At 49.9% G+C, this 21,677-nt stretch overlaps 1 long non-coding RNA gene across 1 annotated transcript in view; it reads left to right on the top strand.

Moving 5' to 3' along the window:
* Positions 1-15,539: 15,539 nt before the first annotated feature.
* The window catches only part of LOC143775367 (uncharacterized), a 36,777-nt gene continuing 30,639 nt past the window's right edge, over positions 15,540-21,677 (top strand). Inside the window, exon 1 of the long non-coding RNA XR_013215636.1 lies at positions 15,540-15,558. This is a non-coding gene — a long non-coding RNA (uncharacterized LOC143775367). The remainder of the gene's footprint in view (positions 15,559-21,677) is intronic.

Genomic DNA, 21,677 nt, shown 5'->3' with positions numbered 1-21,677 from the left:
CTATAGTTCCCTGGGTCCACTTTCTTCCCCTTTTTGAAGATAGGAACAACATTTGCTCTTCTCCAGTCTTCTGGGACTTCTCCTGTTCTCCAAGAATTTTCAAAAATTATGGAGAGTGCTTCAAAAATTTCTTCTGCTAGCTCCTTCAGTACTCTGGGGTGTAATTCATCTGGACCTGGAGACTTGAATTCATTCATGTTAGCTAAGTATTTCCTCACTATCTTTCTGTTTATAGATATCCTGGATTCTTCTATTCCTTTAATAGGACAGTGAAGATCAGTTGATGTTACATTTCCATTCTTAGAGAAAACAGATGCAAAATAGGAATTTAAAAGTTCGGCCTTCTCAACACCCTTTCATACCATTTCATCATTTCCATCCTGTATCCTGTAAAAATCCTATAGCATCTTTGACGTTTCTTTTACTTTTGACATATCCCCCAAATCCTTTTTTATTGCATTTGACATCTATTGCAAGTCTTAATTCATTGTCAGCTTTAGGTAATGTGATTGTGCCCTGCAGGTTCTGCAGACAGCATTATTTTCTTCTTTAGATATGTCTCGCTCGTTTCATTTGATAAACATTTATTTCTTCCTATTTAGCATGTGTTTATGTTCTGTGTTCATCCATCATGGTTTCTTTAAATGCTTCCTATTCTTCCCTCTTTTCAGAATTGCCAACGATTGTGCTTTGAAAATCTCATTTTTCAAGATTTCCCATCCTTCCTGGACATTTTTGTCCTTAAGGATATCCAGCCATTGGATCCCTCCAATTCTCTTTCGGAGTCCCTTAAAATCTGCCTTTCTGAAATCTAACCTTGATGTCTGAGTCTTCACAGGTCTTCCTCCTCTAGTTATCCAAAATTCTAAAATAGCATGGTCGCTACCTCCTAGGGTTCCAGGCACTCTTATCTCCTCAACCATTTCCTCCCTGTTTATAAGGGTATGTGCACACGTCCGGATTTCTTGCAGAAATTTCCTGAAGAAAACCGGAAATTTTCTGCAAGAAATCCGCATTTTTTTGTGTGTGTTTTTTTTCCGTTTTTTCCGCGTTTTTTTTAGCATTCTGCAAGCGTAATTATCTTGCAGAATGCTAAAGTTTTCCAAGCGATCTGTAGCATCGCTTGGAAAACTGACTGACAGGTTGGTCACACTTGTCAAACATAGCGTTTGACAAGTGTGACCAACTTTTTACTATAGATGCTGCTTTTGCAGCATCTATAGTAAAAGATAGAATGTTTAAAAATAATAAAAAAAATAAAAAAAATGCTTATACTCACCCGCAGACAGCTGATCTCCTCACCGGCGTCCGTTCCGTATAGCTGGTGTGTGCGCGCAGGACCTTCCATGACGTCGCGGTCACGTGAGTGGTCACATGACCGGTCTCGACCAATCACAAGACGGCGACGTCATCGGCAGGTCCTTCACCGCACACCAGCTACAGGAACCGAAGCGACAGCGTGCAGTGGAGAGGCGGGAAGACATCGAAGGTGAGTATAGGACTATTTTTTATTTTAATTCTTTTTTTTTGACCAATTATATGGTGCCCAGTCCGTGGAGGAGAGTCTCCTCTCCTCCACCCTGGGTACCAACCGCACATAATCTGCTTACTTCCCGCATGGTGTGCACAGCCCCGTGCGGGAAGTAAGCAGATCAATGGACTCCCAGGTGTGCGGAATCCCCTGCAATTCCGCATTTTAATGAACATGTTGCTTTTTTTTCCGCGATGCGATTTTTTCGCGGAAAAAAAGGCTACATTTGCACAAAAAATGCGGAATACACTGAAAATAATGGGAGGCATATGTAAGCGTTTTTTTTCGCGTTTTTATCACGTTTTTATAGCGAAAAAACGCGAAAAAAACGTGAAAAATACTGAACGTGTGCACATGGCCTAAGGATTAGATCCAAGGTAGCAGATCCCCTTGTTTTCTCTCCTACGTTTTGGAAGATAAAATTGTCAGCAAGAGAGGATAAGAATTTGCTTGACCTGTTAGTTTTGCCTGAGAGAGATTCCCAACTAATGTCTGGACATATAGTGCTGCACATACAATGGCCCCACATATAGCCCTGCACATATAATGGTATAACATATAACCCTGCACATACAATGGCCCCACATCCAGTGGTGAAAAAAATATTTAGTCTACCACCAATCGTGCAAGTTCTCCCACCTAAAAAGATGAGAGAAGCCTGTAATTGACATAATAAGTAGACCACAACTATAAGACTCAAAATAAGTAAACAAATCCAGAAATCATCTTGTCTGATTTGGCAAGATTTATTTTGAAAATTATGGTGGAAAATAACTATTTGGTCACCTAAAAACATGCAAGATTTCTGGCACTCACAGACCTGTAAGGGTACTGTCACACAGTGCAATTTTGATCACTACGACGGTACGATTCGTGACGTTCTAGCGATATCGTTACGATATCGCAGTGTCTGACACGCAGCAGCGATCAGGGACCCTGCTGAGAATCGTACGTCGTAGCAGATCGTTTGGAACTTTCTTTCGTCGCTTGATCACCCGCTGACATCGCTGGATCGTTGTGTGTGACAGCGATCCAGCGATGTGTTCGCTTGTAACCAGGGTAAACATCGGGTAACTAAGCGCAGGGCCGCGCTTAGTAACCCGATGTTTACCCTGGTTACCAGCGTAAACGTAAAAAAACCAAACAGTACATACTCACATTCCGGTGTCTGTCCTCCGGCGTCTCAGCTTCTCTGCACTGTGAGCGCCTGCCGGCCGGAAAGCGAGCACAGCGGTGACGTCACCGCTCTGCTTTCCGGCTATGGTGCTTACACAGTGGAGAGAAGCAGAACGCCGGAGGACAGACACCGGAATGTAAGTATGTACTGTTTGTTTTTTTTACGTTTACGCTGGTAACCAGGGTAAACATCGGGTTACTAAGCGCGGCCCTGCGCTTAGTAACTCGATGTTTACCCTGGTTACCCGGGGACTTCGGCATCGCTCCAGCGCCGTGATTGCACAGTGTGACCGCAGTCTACGACGCTGGAGCGATAATCATACGACGCTGCGACGTCACGGATCGTGCCGTCGTAGCGATCAAAATTGCACTGTGTGACAGTACCCTTATGTCTTCTTTAAGAGGCTCCTCTGTCCTCCACTCATTACCTGTAGTAATGGCGCCTGTTTGAACTTGTTATCAATATAAAAGACACCTATCCACAACCTCAAACAGTCACACTCCAAACTCCACTATGGTGAAGACCAAAGAGCTGTTGATGGACACCAGAAACAGAATTGTAGCCCTGCATCAGGCTGGGAAGACTGATTCTGCTATAGGCAAGCAGCTTGGTGTGATGAAATCAACTGTGGGAGCAAAAATAAGAAAATAGAAGACATACAAGACCACTGATAATCTCCCTTGATATGGGGCTCCATGCAAGATCTCACCCCCAGGGTCAAAATGTCATATGGTCTGATGTGGTCATGTTTGGAGGAGACAGAATGGTGAGTTGCATCCAAAGAGCACCATACCTACTGTGAAGCAAGGCGCTGATGTGATGAATTGGTCCTCTGCGGCTGTTGAGGCCTTTCAGGAGCTTAAACGTCGTTTTACTTCTGCCCCTGTGTTGCGTCAGCCAGATGTTTCTCTCCCTTTTCAGGTTGAGGTTGATGCTTCTGAGATTGGGGCAGGGGCCGTTTTGTCTCAGAGAAATTCTGATGGCTCTTTGTTGAAACCATTTGCTTTCTTCTCCAGAAAGTTTTCGCCTGCTGAGCGTAATTATGATGTCGGCAATCGGGAGTTGTTGGCTATGAAGTGGGCATTTGAGGAGTGGCGACATTGGCTTGATGGAGCCAAGCATCGCGTGGTGGTCTTGACTGATCATAAAAATTTGATTTACCTCGAGTCTGCTAAGCGGTTGAATCCTAGACAAGCTCGGTGGTCTCTGTTTTTCTCCCGTTTTGATTTTGTGGTCTCGTATATTCCGGGATCTAAGAATGTGAAGGCTGATGCCCTTTCTAGGAGTTTTTTGCCTGATTCTCCGGGAGTTCTTGAGCCGGCTGGGATTCTCAAGGAGGGGGTGATTCTTTCTGCCATCTCCCCTGATTTGCGGCGGGTACTTCAGGAGTTTCAGGCTGATAAACCTGACCGCTGTCCAGTGGGGAAACTGTTTGTTCCTGATAGATGGACTAGCAGGGTAATTTCTGAGGTTCATTGTTCGGTGTTGGCTGGTCACCCTGGGATTTTTGGTACCAGAGATTTGGTTGCTAGGTCCTTTTGGTGGCCTTCCATGTCGCGGGATGTGCGTTCGTTTGTGCAGTCCTGTGGGACCTGTGCTCGGGCTAAGCCTTGCTGTTCCCGTGCCAGTGGGTTGCTTTTGCCTTTGCCTATTCCTGAGAGGCCCTGGACGCATATTTCCATGGATTTTATTTCTGATCTTCCTGTTTCTCAGAAGATGTCTGTCATCTGGGTGGTTTGTGACCGGTTTTCTAAGATGGTCTGCAGCGCCCCAGAGTCCTGGTCGTTGCAGTAACGTCGCTCTGCCGCTAAGGGGAGTGATGTTGCGTCTGATTGCACTAAGGGAGTTCACCTGACCAGGTATCACACACTAGACTTCACACTCCGGCCACCAGGGGGGTGGTTCTATCTAGTAGGCCACTCTTCACACTCTGGTAAAACTGGGGGTTGGACAACAAGACGGAGAGAAGTAACTGGGGAGAGCTAGAGAGAGGACCTGTCAGGGATGGGATCCTGGCAGACTCTGAATAGACCCACGCAACAAGTGAGCAACGGGAATACAGCAAAGAGGCAATAGGACCAGAAGGAGTTGTGCTGAAAGATCAAGGCAACATCCTTCTGAGGCGCAAACAGTCGGTGGCTGGAACGCCGAGAAAGTAAGAGACTTTAAGCATTACTTCAAACCACGGCAGGACAGCCAATTATAGGTTGGCTGTCTCACTAAAAACACCTAAGCAGACAACGGAGGCAGCTGTGGGAGAGGGGTGACTCTAGAGTCCCGGAAGAACTCCAGGCCTACCCCGTCAAACGGGTGCGTCCTGCCATATCATCAGGGGGACGGAGAGAGAACGAACATCAGAGGGAGACAGAATTAGTTGTGAGGACTATCCCGGGTGCTCAGCAGGGAAGGACTACAACACATAGGCGCAAGCAGGTAGACGCTGATTCTCACCTGTCAAAGGAACTCCTGATGTGCCTTTGGACCGGCCGGTCTCAGACAGCCCGGTTAACAGTGCTCTGGATTGGCTAACTCGAAGCCTTCAGTAAAGAGGTAAAGAGACTGCAACCTGGTGTTCTCGTTATTTACTGCGGCCTGCACCGCACCACTACAACATCATCACCATCCGCACCTTTCATTGGGCGCCCCTCAGCAGGGTCACGGATCGGGTCTAGCCACCGTGACAACCCCAGAGCAGAGACTCAGAGACCCGGTACCGGGTACCCCTCGGCCCTGCGGCAGTGGGGGCGCTACAACTTGGCGTCACGAACAGGATTTACTTAAGCCTGAAGAATCAGGTCATGTGTGTCTTGGAACTGTGATTTATTGTGCTTGGACTGTGACTTATTGCAAGGACTGTGCATTGTTATTGCGCCAAGAGTTCCCGCCACAATTCGCCATCGCCACGCACTGGGGGAGGAGCCTTAGCTTCGTGGGCGGAACCGGCCAAAAAGAAGCGCGGAACGAGAAAACGCAGTAAGGTGCCAACCCCGGAAGAGGAACTCCGACCTCCAGCAGGTTAGTGGGAGGAAGGGACAGCCATGTCTGAGTCAGGGGAAGCGGAGGCGGCGGTCGCAGCCGTGAACGCAGAGGCAGCTCCGGTTCCCTTAGCGAATGTAGCCGCGGCCCTAATACCACCACTGGTGGCCGCAGAGCCCGCTGCCCCCATCAACCAGTTGGACACTGCCGCTACCACAAAGGCCATAATGCCCTTCTCTATGCCATACCTGCCCGGAGCGGCCTGGCTCCCGCGATACTCCGGGGAGTCGCACACATTAACTGATTTTAAAGAGGGAATCTGCAGCCTGCTCGAGTTCTATCCCCTGACGGAGCCACAGAAGGTTCATATGATAATCGGCCAACTCTTCGGGGCGGCTCTGAGGGAAGGGAAGTCCTGGCCCGCCGCGGATAAGGGAACTGCGCAGCAGGTTTTTGCAAAGCTTAAAGCCACCTTTGATACCCGCACTGCTACAGAAATTAAACTGACTTTCTATGGATGCAAACAGAGACCGCAGGATAGCTTACGGGACTATGCCCTTAATCTCCAGGAGGCGCTGCGGGCCATTAAGCAGAGTGACCCCGACAGCATGCAGGATGAGGATAAACTCCTGAAGGAGCGGTTCATTGAGGGGCTCCTGTGCAGTCACCAACGGGGCCAACTGCACTTCTTGGCCATGCAAAACCCAGACTTGACTTTTGCGCAATTCAAGGATAAAGCTATCCAGGCATTGCAGGAGCGACAGCCCAGCCGTGCAGTGCCTCCCAGGCGTCCCGCTCTCACATACCACCAGGAGGTGGCGTCAGATGCCCCAGTCGCCGCCGAGGCCGATGCCCAGAGCCTAGAGGACGACTCCCCTGCAGGACTCCGCCTCCAGATGCAGGAGCTGACCAAGAGCGTTGCTGCCCTGGCCCGGACGGTGCAGTCCCTACAGGAGGCCCCCAAGGAGAAGATCCAGCTGGCCTCCAGACCAGAGGATGTCCCTTGGATGCGACAGAGGAGGACTCCGCCGAACAGAGGCCGGGACGACGATCGCTTCCATCGGGACGGACGACCCATCTGCCGCCGCTGTCATCAGGTGGGCCACCTCGCGACTCGAGGTACTGTCCTTTAAACGAGCAACCCCTGGGGCAAAGGGCCAACCCCCAGGAGTAGGACGATCAGGCCCGCAGCATTGGAGAGCCAAATACATTGGAGGGCGACCAGTTCTTCCTGTAGTGGTTGACGGTATCCCCATGAACGCTTTGCTGGACACCGGGTCTCAGGTGACGACTATGCCTTACGTGCTTTATAAACGGTATTGGGAGGACACCGATATTACTCGTGGCCCCGATGACGATTTCACCATAATAGCCAGTAATGGTCAGCCATTGCCACAAGTGGGGTATAAAGAGGTCACCATCAAGGTGGGGCGGGTGGAATTGAAAGCCCAAGGGATTGTAATTGTTGATATTGACCGCCGAGAATGTAATCCCATGATGACTATCGGTACTAATGTTATAGAAAATTGCCTTGCAGAAGTTATTGTTTTGTTGCAACAGGTAGCAGAAACCACTGGCCACAGTGAACAACGCGCCCTGCAAAAAGAAATCAGAGCTCTGATGCAGAGACAGCAGGTAGAGCTGACTGGTGGTGAGATTGGTCGTGTCACTGTGAGTGATTCAAACCCCATCGCGATACCCCCCAGGAGTGAGATGTTAATATGGTGTCGGGCAGCCATAGGCCTCAGGGGTAAGGACTACCAGGCCTTGGTAGAACCCGTATACTCAGACAATAGGCCTACTATCCTGACAGCCCGGGGGGTGGTCGACGTCCGCCAAGGGAGGGTGCCCGTACGTGTCCTCAATTGTGGGGAGGAAGAGGTTCACCTCACCAAGTATGCCACGCTCGCCAAATTGTTCGTTGTCAATAATAGTGTGATACAGACACCTGAACCCTTGGTCCCGTCAAACGTGGCGGAGAACAACGGTTCTGCAGGGCACTCAAAAGATTGGTGTCGGGAATTGCATGTGGGCACTGACTCCACCCCAGACCATCAGAAACAGGGGGCCTACAGGGTGGTTCACGAGTACGAGCAGGTATTCAGCAAACACCCCTTAGATTTTGGGCGGGTGAAAGGGATCCAACATCACATCCCCACGGGAGATCACCGACCCATAAAAGAGAGATATCGCCCTGTACCCCCAGCTCATTACCAGTGTGCCAAAGACATGTTACGAGAAATGAAGGAGGCTGGGGTGGTGAGAGACAGTTGTAGCCCCTGGGCAGCCCCATTAGTCCTTGTTAAAAAGAAGGATGGTACAATGAGGATGTGTGTTGATTACAGGCAGTTGAATCGCATTACACATAAGGACGCATACCCACTGCCCAGGATAGAGGAGTCTCTGGCTGCCTTAAAATCTGCAAACTACTTCTCTACCTTAGATCTCACCAGTGGGTACTGGCAGGTTCCCGTGGTGGAGGCGGACAAAGAGAAGACAGCCTTCACGACACCGATGGGTCTCTGCGAATTTAACTACATGCCCTTCGGATTGTGTAATGCCCCGGGGACGTTTCAGAGGATGATGGAGTGCTGCCTGGGGCACAAGAACTTTGAAACCGTACTGCTGTATTTGGATGATGTCATTGTCTTCTCTAAGACCTACGAAGACCATCTGAAGCACCTGGCTGAGGTGTTTGAAGCCCTGTCCAACTTTGGCTTAAAGGTGAAACCGTCCAAATGTCATCTGCTGAAACCAAAAGTGCAGTACCTGGGCCATGTGGTGAGCGCCGAAGGAGTGGCCCCAGACCCCGACAAGGTCACGGTGATCCAGGACTGGCCAAAGCCCAGCAACCTCCACGAAGTCCGGCAGTTCCTCGGGCTGGTAGGCTATTACCGGAGGTTCATTAAGGACCACCAAGAAGGCGGCGCCCTTGCAAAACCTGTTGGTGGGCCAATCAAAGAAGACCAAGGGGAGGAACACCCCATTTGATTGGAATGAGGGGCTGGAGGGATCCTTCACTTGCTTAAAGTCGGCACTGACGGGAGAAGAGGTACTGGCCTACCCCGAATACGGCCAACCGTTTGTGCTGTACACGGATGCCAGCAATGTAGGATTGGGAGTCGTGCTGTCCCAGGTCCAGAAAGGCAAGGAGAGGGTAATCGCTTACGCCAGCAGGAAACTTCGTCCCACGGAAAGGAACCCTGACAACTACAGTTCCTTTAAGCTGGAATTCCTTGCCATTGTCTGGGCAGTGACAGAGAGGTTCAAACACTACCTGGCCTCAGCGAAATTCACCGTCTTCACGGATAACAATCCGCTAACGCATCTGGATACCGCCAAACTCGGGGCCTTAGAACAGCGGTGGATGGCCCGGCTGTCCAACTACGACTTCACCATCAAGTACCAAGCAGGACGCAAGAATGCAAATGCCGATGCCTTGTCTCGAATGCCCAATTTGCCAGAAACGGGGGAAGACCCGGAGGCACTTGAAGAGGTGGAGCTGCCTGCATTCCATCGCCCCAAAGCCACTCAGAACTCCCATCATGTGAAGAACAGGCACAAGAACCAGCCGGATGCCACGCTGAATCCCCTGCCAAATCACGGATGGGCGGAAACCCAGGATGGTGACCCCGCGGTCCGTCGGGTGAAAGAGCTCTTGACGCAGGCAGGGTTGCATCCCGGCCCAGATGATCTACAGGAGACCCAACAGCTGTGGAAGGGGAGAAGCAAACTGTTTATCCATGATGGCAAGCTGTGCCGGAGGAGCATCGACCCACGTACTCACGAATTGGTATGGCAGATAGTAGTGCCAAGGCGAGATGCGCCCATGGTTCTAGGAGCCTACCACGATGGAGCCGGACACTTCGGGTGGAAGAAGCTGGAGAGGCTACTCCGAGGGAGGTTCTATTGGATTGGCATGAAGAGAGCCATTGAGAAGTGGTGTCGAGAGTGCGGTCCATGTAGCCTACGCAGGAGGGACCGTGGCAGCCAACGGGCTCCCTTGCAGCCTATCATCACCAGGCGGCCGCTCGAACTGGTCGCGCTGGACCATGTGAAGCTGACACCTAGCCGGTCAGGCTATGTCTACGCTCTTACCATTGTGGATCACTACTCCAGGTTTTTGGTGGTTGTGCCTGTCAAGGATCTAATGGCCAGGACGGCCGCCAAGGCTTTCCAGCAGTACTTTTGTAGGCCCCATGGCTACCCGGAGAAGGTACTGACCGATCAGGGACCAGCATTCGAAGCGGAGGTGTTCCAAGAGTTCTGCCAACTGTACGGGTGTAAGAAGATCAGAACCACACCATACCATCCCCAAACTAATGGGATGTGCGAAAAAATGAACCAGGTGGTGATCGACTTACTAAAGACCTTGCCCGTAGAGGAACGGAACCTGTGGCCAACGAAGTTGCCTGACTTGGTGGACATATATAATCACATCCCAGTAAATTCCACCAACTGCACTCCAGCATACCTAATGCGAGGAAGGTCTAGCAAGTTACCCGTTGATCTGGACATGGGGGTCCTAACCCCCGAAGACACATCGCCAGATGCCGATTGGGATACCGAGAGGCGGCAAAGGTACCGCAAGGTACAAGAATGCGTGGAAAGAAGCCTTCCTCAGGCCAGGCAAAAACAGGAATGGGACTACAACCAGCATGCCCCTGCAATTCCTCTGCCACCTGTTGAGCACGTACTCAAACGAAAGAGGAGGCTACACAAACTCGACGACCAATGGGAAGCAGAACCGTATACCATCCTGCCATCCGATTTTGACAACACGAAGGTTTGCCTCATCAGCAAGGATGGAGGGGAGACCTCGACGGTGGTATCCAGGGACCACCTTAAAACCTGCCCTGATAAGCTGAGAGTGAGGGAAATGGATCCAGGAACCTCCCCACCTATAGAAAAGGAGAAGATGATCCACACTGTCCTTGGTGACTTTCCCCAGTCCTGGACTCAGACAAATCAAGCCATCGTGGTACCTGTTCTAACGTTCCACCAGCCGAACCCACCAGAAACAATGGTGGTACCAGATCATCCGGCCCCGCAGCCTCAACAAGCCCTACCTGAAGATGCTGTGCCGACCGTTGAACTGGCAAATCCTCCCTCTGTTATCGGCGAGCCTGCCGTACCCACTGTTGCTGGCAGCAGCCCTGAGAGCTCCAGCCTGCCAGTGCTACCCAGACTCACTAGAAGTGTAGCTAGAAGGCAGTGCACTACACCAGCGGTAGCAAGCATATTGGGCCCTGTTAGGCCAGTAGCAACCCCTGCGCTGCGAAGGTCTACGCGCAGCACTCAGAATCAAACTCCCCTCCGCTACAAAACTTGGAGGTATTAATGAGGGCTGCTATTTAGTTGAAAAATGTTTGTGTGCATATCTTTTGTTACAGGTTTTAAAATGGACAACAGAGTAATGGACAGTGAATTGCTCTAAAAACTTCTAAAAGGGGACCCCTTTGTTTACCCGGGGTCCCCGCAGTTTCAACCACTGAACTGAGAGTCATAAACTGTGCATGACCTAACTTTTGCAACGTTCAAGAGTCCTCACCTCCCATAGAGGGAAGCACTGTTATGTTTAATTGTTTATAATATTTCAAAATATTGTGTTTTCTGTTAACATGTATTGTTGTTCTTATTTTTCCAGTCCGGGAGTACTGGATTTAACCGAGGGGGAGTGCAGCGCCCCAGAGTCCTGGTCGTTGCAGTAACGTCGCTCTGCCGCTAAGGGGAGTGATGTTGCGTCTGATTGCACTAAGGGAGTTCACCTGACCAGGTATCACACACTAGACTTCACACTCCGGCCACCAGGGGGGGTGGTTCTATCTAGTAGGCCACTCTTCACACTCTGGTAAAACTGGGGGTTGGACAACAAGACGGAGAGAAGTAACTGGGGAGAGCTAGAGAGAGGACCTGTCAGGGATGGGATCCTGGCAGACTCTTAATAGACCCACACAACAAGTGAGCAACGGGAATACAGCAAAGAGGCAATAGGACCAGAAGGAGTTGTGCTGAAAGATCAAGGCAACATCCTTCTGAGGCGCAAACAGTCGGTGGCTGGAATGCCGAGAAAGTAAGAGACTTTAAGCATTACTTCAAACCACGGCAGGACAGCCAATTATAGGTTGGCTGTCTCACTAAAAACACCTAAGCAGACAATGGAGGCAGCTGTGGGAGAGGGGTGACTCTAGAGTCCCGGAAGAACTCCAGGCCTACCCCGTCAAACGGGTGCGTCCTGCCATATCATCTGGGGGACGGAGAGAGAACGAACATCAGAGGGAGACAGAATTAGTTGTGAGGACTATCTCGGGTGCTCAGCAGGGAAGGACTACAACACAAAGGCGCAAGCAGGTAGACGCTGATTCTCACCTGTCAAAGGAACTCCTGATGTGCCTTTGGACCGGCCGGTCTCAGACAGCCCGGTTAACAGTGCTCTGGATTGGCTAACTCGAAGCCTTCAGTAAAGAGGTAAAGAGACTGCAACCTGGTGTTCTCGTTATTTACTGCGGACTGCACCGCACCACTACAACATCATCACCATCCGCACCGCACCTTTCATTGGGTGCCCCTCAGCAGGGTCACGGATTGGGTCTAGCCACTGTGACAACCCCAGAGCAGAGACTCAGAGACCCGGTACCGGGTACCCCTCGGCCCTGCGGCAGTGGGGGCGCTACAGGTCCATTTGGTACCGTTGCCTAAGTTGCCTTCCTCCTCTGATTTGGTTCCATTATTTTTTCAGCATGTGGTTCGTTTGCATGGTATTCCGGAGAATATTGTGTCTGACAGAGGTTCCCAGTTCATTTCTAGGTTTTGGCGGTCCTTTTGTGCTAGAATGGTCATTGATTTGTCTTTTTCTTCAGCATTCCATCCTCAGACAAATGGCCAAACGGAGCGAACCAATCAGACCTTGGACACCTATTTGAGATGCTTCGTGTCTGCTGATCAGGATGATTGGGTGACCTTTTTGCCGTTGGCCGAGTTTGCCCTTAATAATCGGGCTAGTTCTGCTACCTTGGTTTCGCCTTTCTTTTGTAACTTTGGTTTTCATCCTCGTTTTTCTTCAGGGCAGCTTGAGCCTTCTGACTGCCCTGGTGTGCCCATATGCGGGCACACTTGGGGAGAACATGGACAAAAGACAAAGTCTTTTGTCCACGTTCTCCCCAAGTGTGCCCGCATATGTTCTAAATAAAGGACTTTCGCACAAGAGACCGGTGAGTGCACTTCAGTTTTTTCTTTGCCTGGATTTTTACATTCCACTTTTTATGTCCACCCAGTGTCTAAGGTCAGGCATACATGGCATAACAGCGGCAATCAGTTGTACTATTTATTTGTGGAGGCGGTGACACGTAGGCACATCGGTGCTGTGTATTTTTTCTATATCTCTACAATCCCTTTAAACAGTGGACTCTTTATTAGCCCATGTGGCAACATTTCAGTTTCATATCAGAGAAATGTTGTTATTGATCCGAAACGTTGCCATGTTGGGCCAATAAAGAGTCCGACACTTTTATCACAATCAGTCAAGAGTGCTGTGTGTGTATATATATATATATATATATATATATATATAGATATATATATAGATATAGATATATATAGACCCCCACACACACACAGTGTATAAGTGAAACTGCGACTGATGTATGTACGTTATATAGGTTATACCACTGTGTGTAATATACTGCGACCGCTGTGTATAGCCCATATAGGCCAGCTGCAGTGTGTATGTGTGTGTGTGTGTGTATATAACACACACACTGCGGCTGGCCTATATGGGCTATACACAGCGGTCGCAGTATATTACACACAGTTGCAGTTTCACCTATACAATGTATATAGACTGCTGTACATGCATTATATAGGTGATACTGTGATTGCAGTGTATAGTCGCACTATATATACACAGCAGTATCACCTATATCACGTATATACACATTAGTCACAGTGTCACCTATATAATGAATATAGACTGCTGAACATTCATTATATAGCTGATACGGTGATTATATACAGCAGTGTCACCTATATATTGTACATACAGCAGTCTGTACACAGTATACAGGTCAAACTGCAAATGCTGCGTATACGTAAAAAGATTTCATGCTGGTACTCACCTGAGATGGAGGAGGATGATGAGGGTCCACTGTTCAGCCAGCGTCGGAGGCGCTGAAGACTTGGAGTGGATGCCGGCCGGGGATTGGTGAGGAGAGCGCTGTTCAGAGTGAGTTTCAGGTGTCTGTGCGGCCTTGTCACACTTCTGCACAGGCCCTGGTGTGCACACGCTCTCCTGTTTGCCCGCACTGACCAGGGCTGCAGACGCACGCCCAAGCACGAACGAGGGCCGCACTCTCAAAGGGCACAGAAATCACAGGGGGCACATAGCTGGGGGGCACAGAGATCATATTGGTGCATACAGCGGGGGGGGGGGGGGCACAGATCATATTGGGGTGCACAGCGTGGGGGCAGAGATCATATTGGGGTACACAGTGTGGGGGCAGAGATCATATTGGTGCATACAGCGGGCACAGAGATCATATTGGTTCATACAGCGGGGCACAGAGATCATATTGGGGCAAACAGTGGGGCACAGAGATCATATTGGTGCATACAGCGTAATCTAATAGCTAGAACGGGGGCACCACATGGAAACTGGGGATCCAACCCGGTCTATAAAATACTGAACCATAGAACCAAGACAAAGAATAGACCATAAACGGGGATCACCCAAGGCACTGGATTAAATATGGAAAAATACAATCTTTATTGAGATACTATAAATGGACATACAAAACACCACATGGAGCACAAATTAAAAACATATAAAATGGTCACACATAGGACCTATATACATAGACAGTCGGCTCACAATAGAACCCACCCCCATATGACAACTCCCACACTCTTTCTGTAATCAAAGGCTGTTAGTGTATAAAATGTGGGACGTCTGCATGAACAGCACAGAGAACCTATAATGGAGTACCTGTATCATAGGAAAATGATAGAACAATGATATTGCCCAAAGAAGGAAATGCACCAGCAAACAAATACCAGGCGTCAACAGGCTAACTAGTGACATAAATGAACAGATGTAAGTGGAAAAATAACCCCATTAGCAATATGAGAACAACATAAACGAAAATTGTGTCACATCAGTATGTATGCATGAATACTAAATTGGGTTCTACACCACAATGGTAACAAACAACCTGCTCGCTGTGAGATATAACACTATGCAATCGCTAAATAGCTTGTATATTGGTTCCACTGGGTAATGAAAACGTGTGGTGAAGCCTTTATCCCAAGTTGCCACAGAGCCCTGTGGTAAGGCGCATAGAAAACCTGCCGACAAATGAATGAATCAATAACCAAACGGCATAAAGCTGGTATGCAAACCCAAGTGCTGTACAGGCCCCATACACGGTGGGAGGTGTCAACAGGAGGAGCAGAGACCCGACGCGTGTTCGCCACAGCAGTGGCTTCGTCAGGGGTAGCTCCTGTGGACATCCGGCGTCCTTATCTAGTCTAATAATTGCTTTTTACGCAGCTGCAGCTGTGCTGCTTAACGGAGGCAGACACGTACAGAGGTTCCAGGGGCGGTGCTACACAGACTCATAGCCAATGAGTTTCCAGGACTCCACCACTCCTCCTGCCTATATCTTGGTACACGTGCTACAGTTGCCATAGTGCCCAGAGGACGCGGCAATGTCTCACTCATCCGCCGTGTATGAGCCGGAAACTCCTCCCACTAACTGCTATTACACCTCCGGTCTGGCACCCATACTAACCGGCTGTGTGCGGCAGCTAAGTGGCACTACGACGCGTGCGCACACCGACTCTTACTCGGCTCATGTGGTCGCTACCCAGCACCTTAATGGTATGCCTATAGAAAGGAAATGTCCCTGTTGACCATCATGCAGTTATTTGCCATTATCGCAACACATACTAATTTCACCGCATCAACAGAAACACCCCTCCTGCCTATATTTTGCTACTTCCACAATATTAACCATGGTGACCCATAGACATGGCAGTTCAGGGCCAATCCATAAGCCACATACGGGAAGGCTCCTCCTACTAACCGTCGTCACACAACATGTTTTGTAACCATAGTTACTGGCCGTGTGCGACAGTTATGGAGCACTTTGATGCTTACGACCGCAGACCAAATTCACGTTTGGTCAAACCAGATGATCTCTATCACGATGGAAGAAAATTCCCAATTATCCCCACATAAACATGCCTAGTACGTATTCGGAGAAACATAATGTGATAAACACTGGACTCCTATACTCTCATACATGTGGGAGAAGACCAGCTGATCACAGATCAAACCCATATGTACTACAAAATTGTGGATGATGCAGCCCTCATCAGGCTTCCAACCCCCATACACTTGGGGAAATGACACCCCATTTATACCCTACAGGTGCATTGGAGTCAGTTTGCCATACATCACAAGAAGCCGCTCATGGATCTCAATCCGCGTAGTTCCTACACAAATGTTTCAAGGAACAAGAGAGAAACCCAATGAGGGCTCATTTAATGGGAAATATACAAGTCTCCCAGGACACATTTGAGGTCCTTTCGGACCAGAGCCATAATAGACCCTTTAATTACCACAAAAAAGATAAATTTACATTCCTGCGGGAGACTCAATTTTAATAACGGGTGCACCATCGGATAAACAGAGGACATAAAAACCCCAACGTGGTGCATACAGCGGGCACAGAGATCATATTGGTGCACACAGCGGGGGGGCACAGAGATCATATTGGGGCAAACTGGGGCACAGAGATCATATTGGTGCATACAGCGGGGGGCACAGAGATCATATTGGTGCGTGCACACAGCGGGGGGCACAGATCATATAGGGGCACACAGCGGGGGGCACAGAGATCAAATTGGGGCACACTGTTCAGAGTGAGTTTCAGGTGTCTGTGCGGCCTTGTCACACTTCTGCACAGGCCCTGGTGTGCACACGCTCTCCTGTTTGCCCGCACTGACCAGGGCTGCAGACGCACGCCCAAGCACGAACGAGGGCCGCACTCTCAAAGGGCACAGAAATCACAGGGGGCACATAGCTGGGGGGCACAGAGATCATATTGGTGCATACAGCGGGGGGGGCACAGATCATATTGGGGTGCACAGTGTGGGGGCAGAGATCATATTGGGGTACACAGCGTGGGGGCAGAGATCATATTGGTGCATACAGCGGGCACAGAGACCATATTGGTTCATACAGCGGGGCACAGAGATCATATTGGGGCAAACAGTGGGGCACAGAGATCATATTGGTGCATACAGCGGGCACAGAGATCATATTGGTGCACACAGCGGGGGGGCACAGAGATCATATTGGGGCAAACTGGGGCACAGAGGTCATATTGGTGCATACAGCGGGGGGCACAGAGATCATATTGGTGCACACAGCGGGGGGCACAGATCATATAGGGGCACACAGCGGGGGCACAGAGATCAAATTGGGGCACACAGCGGGGCACAGAGATCATATTGGTGCACACAGCGGGGGCACAGATCATATAGGGGCACACAGCGAGGGGCACAGAGATCATATTGGGGCACACAGCGGGGGGGCACATAGATCATATTGGTGCATACAGCGGGCACAGAGATCATATTGGTGCACACAGCGGGGGGCACAGAGATCATATTGGGGCACACAGCGGGGGGGCACATAGATCATATTGGTGCATACAGCGGGCACAGAGATCATATTGGTGCACACAGCGGGGGGCACAGAGATCATATTGGTGCATACAGCAGGCACAGAGATCATATTGGTGCACACAGCGGGGGGACACAGAGATCATACTGGTGCACACAGCGGGCGGCACAGAGATCATATAGGGGCACACAGCGGGGGGGCACAGAGATCATATTGGGGCATACAGCAGGGGGCACAGAGATCATATTGGTGTACACAGCGGGGGGCACAGATCATATTGGGGCACACAGTGGGGGGCACAGAGATCATATTGGGGCACACAGCAGGGGGCACAGATCATATTGGGGCACACAGCGGGGGGCACAGACATCATATTGGGGCACACAGCGGGGGGCACAGAGATCATATTGGGGCACACAGCAGGGAGCACAGAGATCACATTGGGGCACACAGCAGGGGGGCATAGAGATCATATTGGGGCACTCAGCGTGGGTCACAGAGATCATATTGGGGCACACAGTGGGGGGGGCACAGAGATCATATTGGTGCACACAGCGGGGGGCACAGATCATATTGGGGCACTCAGTGGGGGCACAGAGATCATATTGGTGCATACAGCGGGGGGGCACAGAGATCATATTGGGGCACACAGCGGGGGGCACAGATCATATTGTGGCAAACAGTGAGGGGAGGCACAGAGCTGAAGGGCACAGATCACCTGCAGAGAGGCACAGAGCTGGCAGCACAGAGATCGCTCTGGAGTCTGGACTCTGTTGGGCAGCAGCTCCTATTTCCGGAGTCGGGACAGGAGAGCATTGGGCGGTAACTCCGCCCACCCGATAACCCCGCCCACCCCGATGATATCATTCCTGTGCTGCTGTGCAGGAGAGGCAGCGTTCTGTAATGAACGCTGCTTACCCTGCACTCGGGGGTTAAAGGGTCGGCAGCCGGCACGATACGGCGGCTGCCCCCGGAGAATTGCGGACCTGCCGGCCGGCCACATTTAAAGCCACCCACTGATTTAAAGGGCCGGCGGACAATTTTGTAGCTCAGTGCTTAGGGGCCCGCCCAGTCTTTGCTGGACTGGGCGAGCCCTAAGCACTCTGGGCCCAGTCGCAGCTGCGACCCCTGCGACCGCGGTAGTTCCGCCCCTGTAGGAGACGCTGGGTATCTCCAGTAGACATCACAGGAGATATGGGGCTACATATAGTCATCATAGGAGATGTGGTATAATCGTGACAGGAGACGCTGGGACTGTGCCATAACTATCACAGGAGACGCTGGATCTACAGTAAAGACCTCACAGGAGACATAGGGCTGCAGTATAGACACAATAGGACACACTGGAGCTGCAGTCTAATCATCAAAGGAGATGCTGAGGCTCCAGCAAAATCATCAGAGACACTGGAGCTGCGGTATAGACATCACGGGAGACGCTGGTGCTGTGGTACAGATATCACAGGAGACGCTGGGGCTATGATTTAAACATCACAGGAGACATGGGCCTGGGGTATAGACATCACAGGAGACATGGGGCTGCGCTTTAGAAGTCACGGGTGATGCTGCTGCTGTAGTATAATCCTCACACGAGATGCTGGAGCTGCGTTATAGACATCACATTAGGTGCTGGGTTGCAGTATACACATCACAGGAAACACTGGGCCTGCGGTTTAGACATCACAGGAGATGCTATGGCTGCGGTATAGACGTCACAGGAGATGCTATGGCTGCGGTATAGACGTCACAGGATATGCTGGGTCTGCGGTATAGAAGTCGTAGGAGACATGGGGTGTGGTATAGACATCACAGGAGACATGGGGCTGTGGTATATACATCACATGAGACGTTGGGGCTGGGGTATAGACACTAAAAGAGAAACGGGGCTGCCTAATAGAGATCACTGGAGACATGGGGCTACAATATAAACGTCACTGGAGATGCTGGGGCTTAGACATCACAGGAGATGCTGGAGTTGTGGCTTAGGCTGCTTTCACACTAGCGTCGGTACGGGCCCGTCGCAGTGCGTCGGGCCGACGTACCGATGCATGCTGTGAAATAAATGCCCGATGTGGGCAGCGGAAGCAGTCTTACGACGCTTCCGCTGCCCCATTATACTGTCCGGGGAGGAGGGGGCGGAGTTTCGGCCGCGCATGCGCGGTCGAAAATGGCGGACTCGACGCACAAAAAGTTACATGTAACGTTTTCTTGTGCCGGCAGTCCGCCAAAACACGATGCAACCGTCGCATGACGGTTGCGACGTGTGGCAATACGTCGCAATGCGTCGGTAATGTAAGTCTATGGGGAAAAAACGCATCCTGCAGACAACTTTGCAGGATGCGTTTTTTCTCCTGAACGACGCATTGCGACGTATTGCAAATGACGCTAGTGTGAAAGTAGCCTTAGGCTATGTGCACACGATGCGTTTTTAATTTTTTTTTTACGCGTGTAAATGGTCCAAAAATGCAATGGAATACTTATGCAAGGTAATGCAATGACAATCCTGAAGTGTTGTGCACATGATCAGTAAATTTCCGTCTGTATTTTCAGCGTTTTATTTTCTGCAGCATGTCAATTCTTTTTGCGCTTCTGCAGCGTTTTTGACTCATTGACTTCAATTGCGTCAGTCAAATCTGCAGCAAAAAAAGCAGGTGTAAAAAGGTTTGCGTATTTGCGGCTTATTTGCTGTACATTTGCTGCCAAAACCGCTGCCATTTGTCAAAGGAAATGATGTCAGAAGGAGGAAGAGTGTGTTGGCGGAGAATAAGTGCGTGTGTCTCCATGTGTGAGCGGAGAACATGTGTGTGTGTCTCTGTGAGTGGAGAATGTGCGTGTGTCTGTGTGTGTGTAATCGTGTCACGCGCGTGCCCAGGTGTTGTCTGATGAGACTACTACTCCCATCCGGCTACGTCTTTTGTCACATATAACAGACAGCATGAGCCGATGATGGGAGAATAGTCTCAACATCCAGCGCCTGTGTTCAATTGTAAAAAAAAAAAATCAAAACATTTACATAAGTACATATTCACATACAAAATACATGCTAACCGAATGCCTAATCCCTGATGCCCTTGTCTCATGCAGTCAAAAATAATAAACCAACATGTACTCACCTTTCCGCCGTAGTCCATCTAACACCGAGTTTCCCATGTCGATCTCACCTGCCCGATCTGTTGATCTGCTCCGGTGCTCTCACTTTTGGCACTGGAGCTGATGAACTCCATTGAAGTCTCACGGTGGCGCAGTGATACACTGTGGGAGCGATTACCTCCTGTCAGTGTATCGCCGGAGGCCGGGTAAAGTGGTCACATCTCCCGTGAGATCGCCGTAGGACACTCGGTACTACGTCAGACAGGATAGTATTATATGTTGGTTTATTATTTTTTGATTGTCTGCAGGAGACGAGGGCGCTGTGGATTAGGCGTTCAGTAAGTATGGTAAATTTAGATTCAATAAAGGAGTCTGTGTGATTATTTCAAATAAAGGACTTTATTCTGTGTGTCTGTTTTATACAATATCACTATGGGGTTAGTAATGGATAGGTGTCTTGTAGATGCCTCTCCATTACTAACCTGAGGGCTTGATGTCACATCAACCTCACAAAAATGAACCCCACTTGCCACCGCTACAGGGCAAGTGGGAAGAGCGAGGCTAAGAGCCAGAATTGACGCATCTATAAGGTGCACCATTTCTGGGGCAGCTGAGAGCTGATGTTTTTAGCCTGGGGGGTGCCAACATCCATGGCCCCTTCCCAGGCTATTAATATCAGCCCACAGCTGTTTGCCTAGCATTTGCTGGTTTGATTTTTATAGGAGGACCCCATGTCAACTTTTTTCTGGGGTTCCCCTGTAAACTAGGCAGTAAAGGCTAAGCAAACAGCTGTGAGCTGATATTAATAGCCTGGGAAGCTTTGGCTATTGGCTCTTTCCCAGAATATTAACATCAGCACTCAGCTGTCGGCTTTCCCTCTGCAGGTTATGAAAATTATGCAGGAGCCCACAGAATTTTTTTAATTTTTTTTTTTAAATAAAAACATATTGCATTTCATGTAGATTTCTGACAGTTGCTGCTTTGTTACAGCATATGTAGGTTAATTATTAGTGATGAGCGAGTATGCTCATTACTCGAGATTTCTGAGCATGCTCGGAGATCTCCGAGTATTTTGGGTGTGCGCGGAGATTTAGGTTGTGTCGCAGCAGCTGCATGATTTGCGGCTCCTAGAAAACCTGAACATATGTGGGGATTCCCTAACAAACAGGCAATCCCCACATGTATTCAAGGTTGTCTGGCAGCCGCAAATCATGCAGCTG

The sequence above is a fragment of the Ranitomeya variabilis genome, chromosome 5 (genome assembly GCF_051348905.1).
Source record: "Ranitomeya variabilis isolate aRanVar5 chromosome 5, aRanVar5.hap1, whole genome shotgun sequence".
NCBI lineage: Eukaryota > Metazoa > Chordata > Amphibia > Anura > Dendrobatidae > Ranitomeya > Ranitomeya variabilis.
The sequence above is the reverse complement of the archived record's forward strand: the minus strand, read 5'-3'. Positions and strand labels throughout refer to the sequence as shown.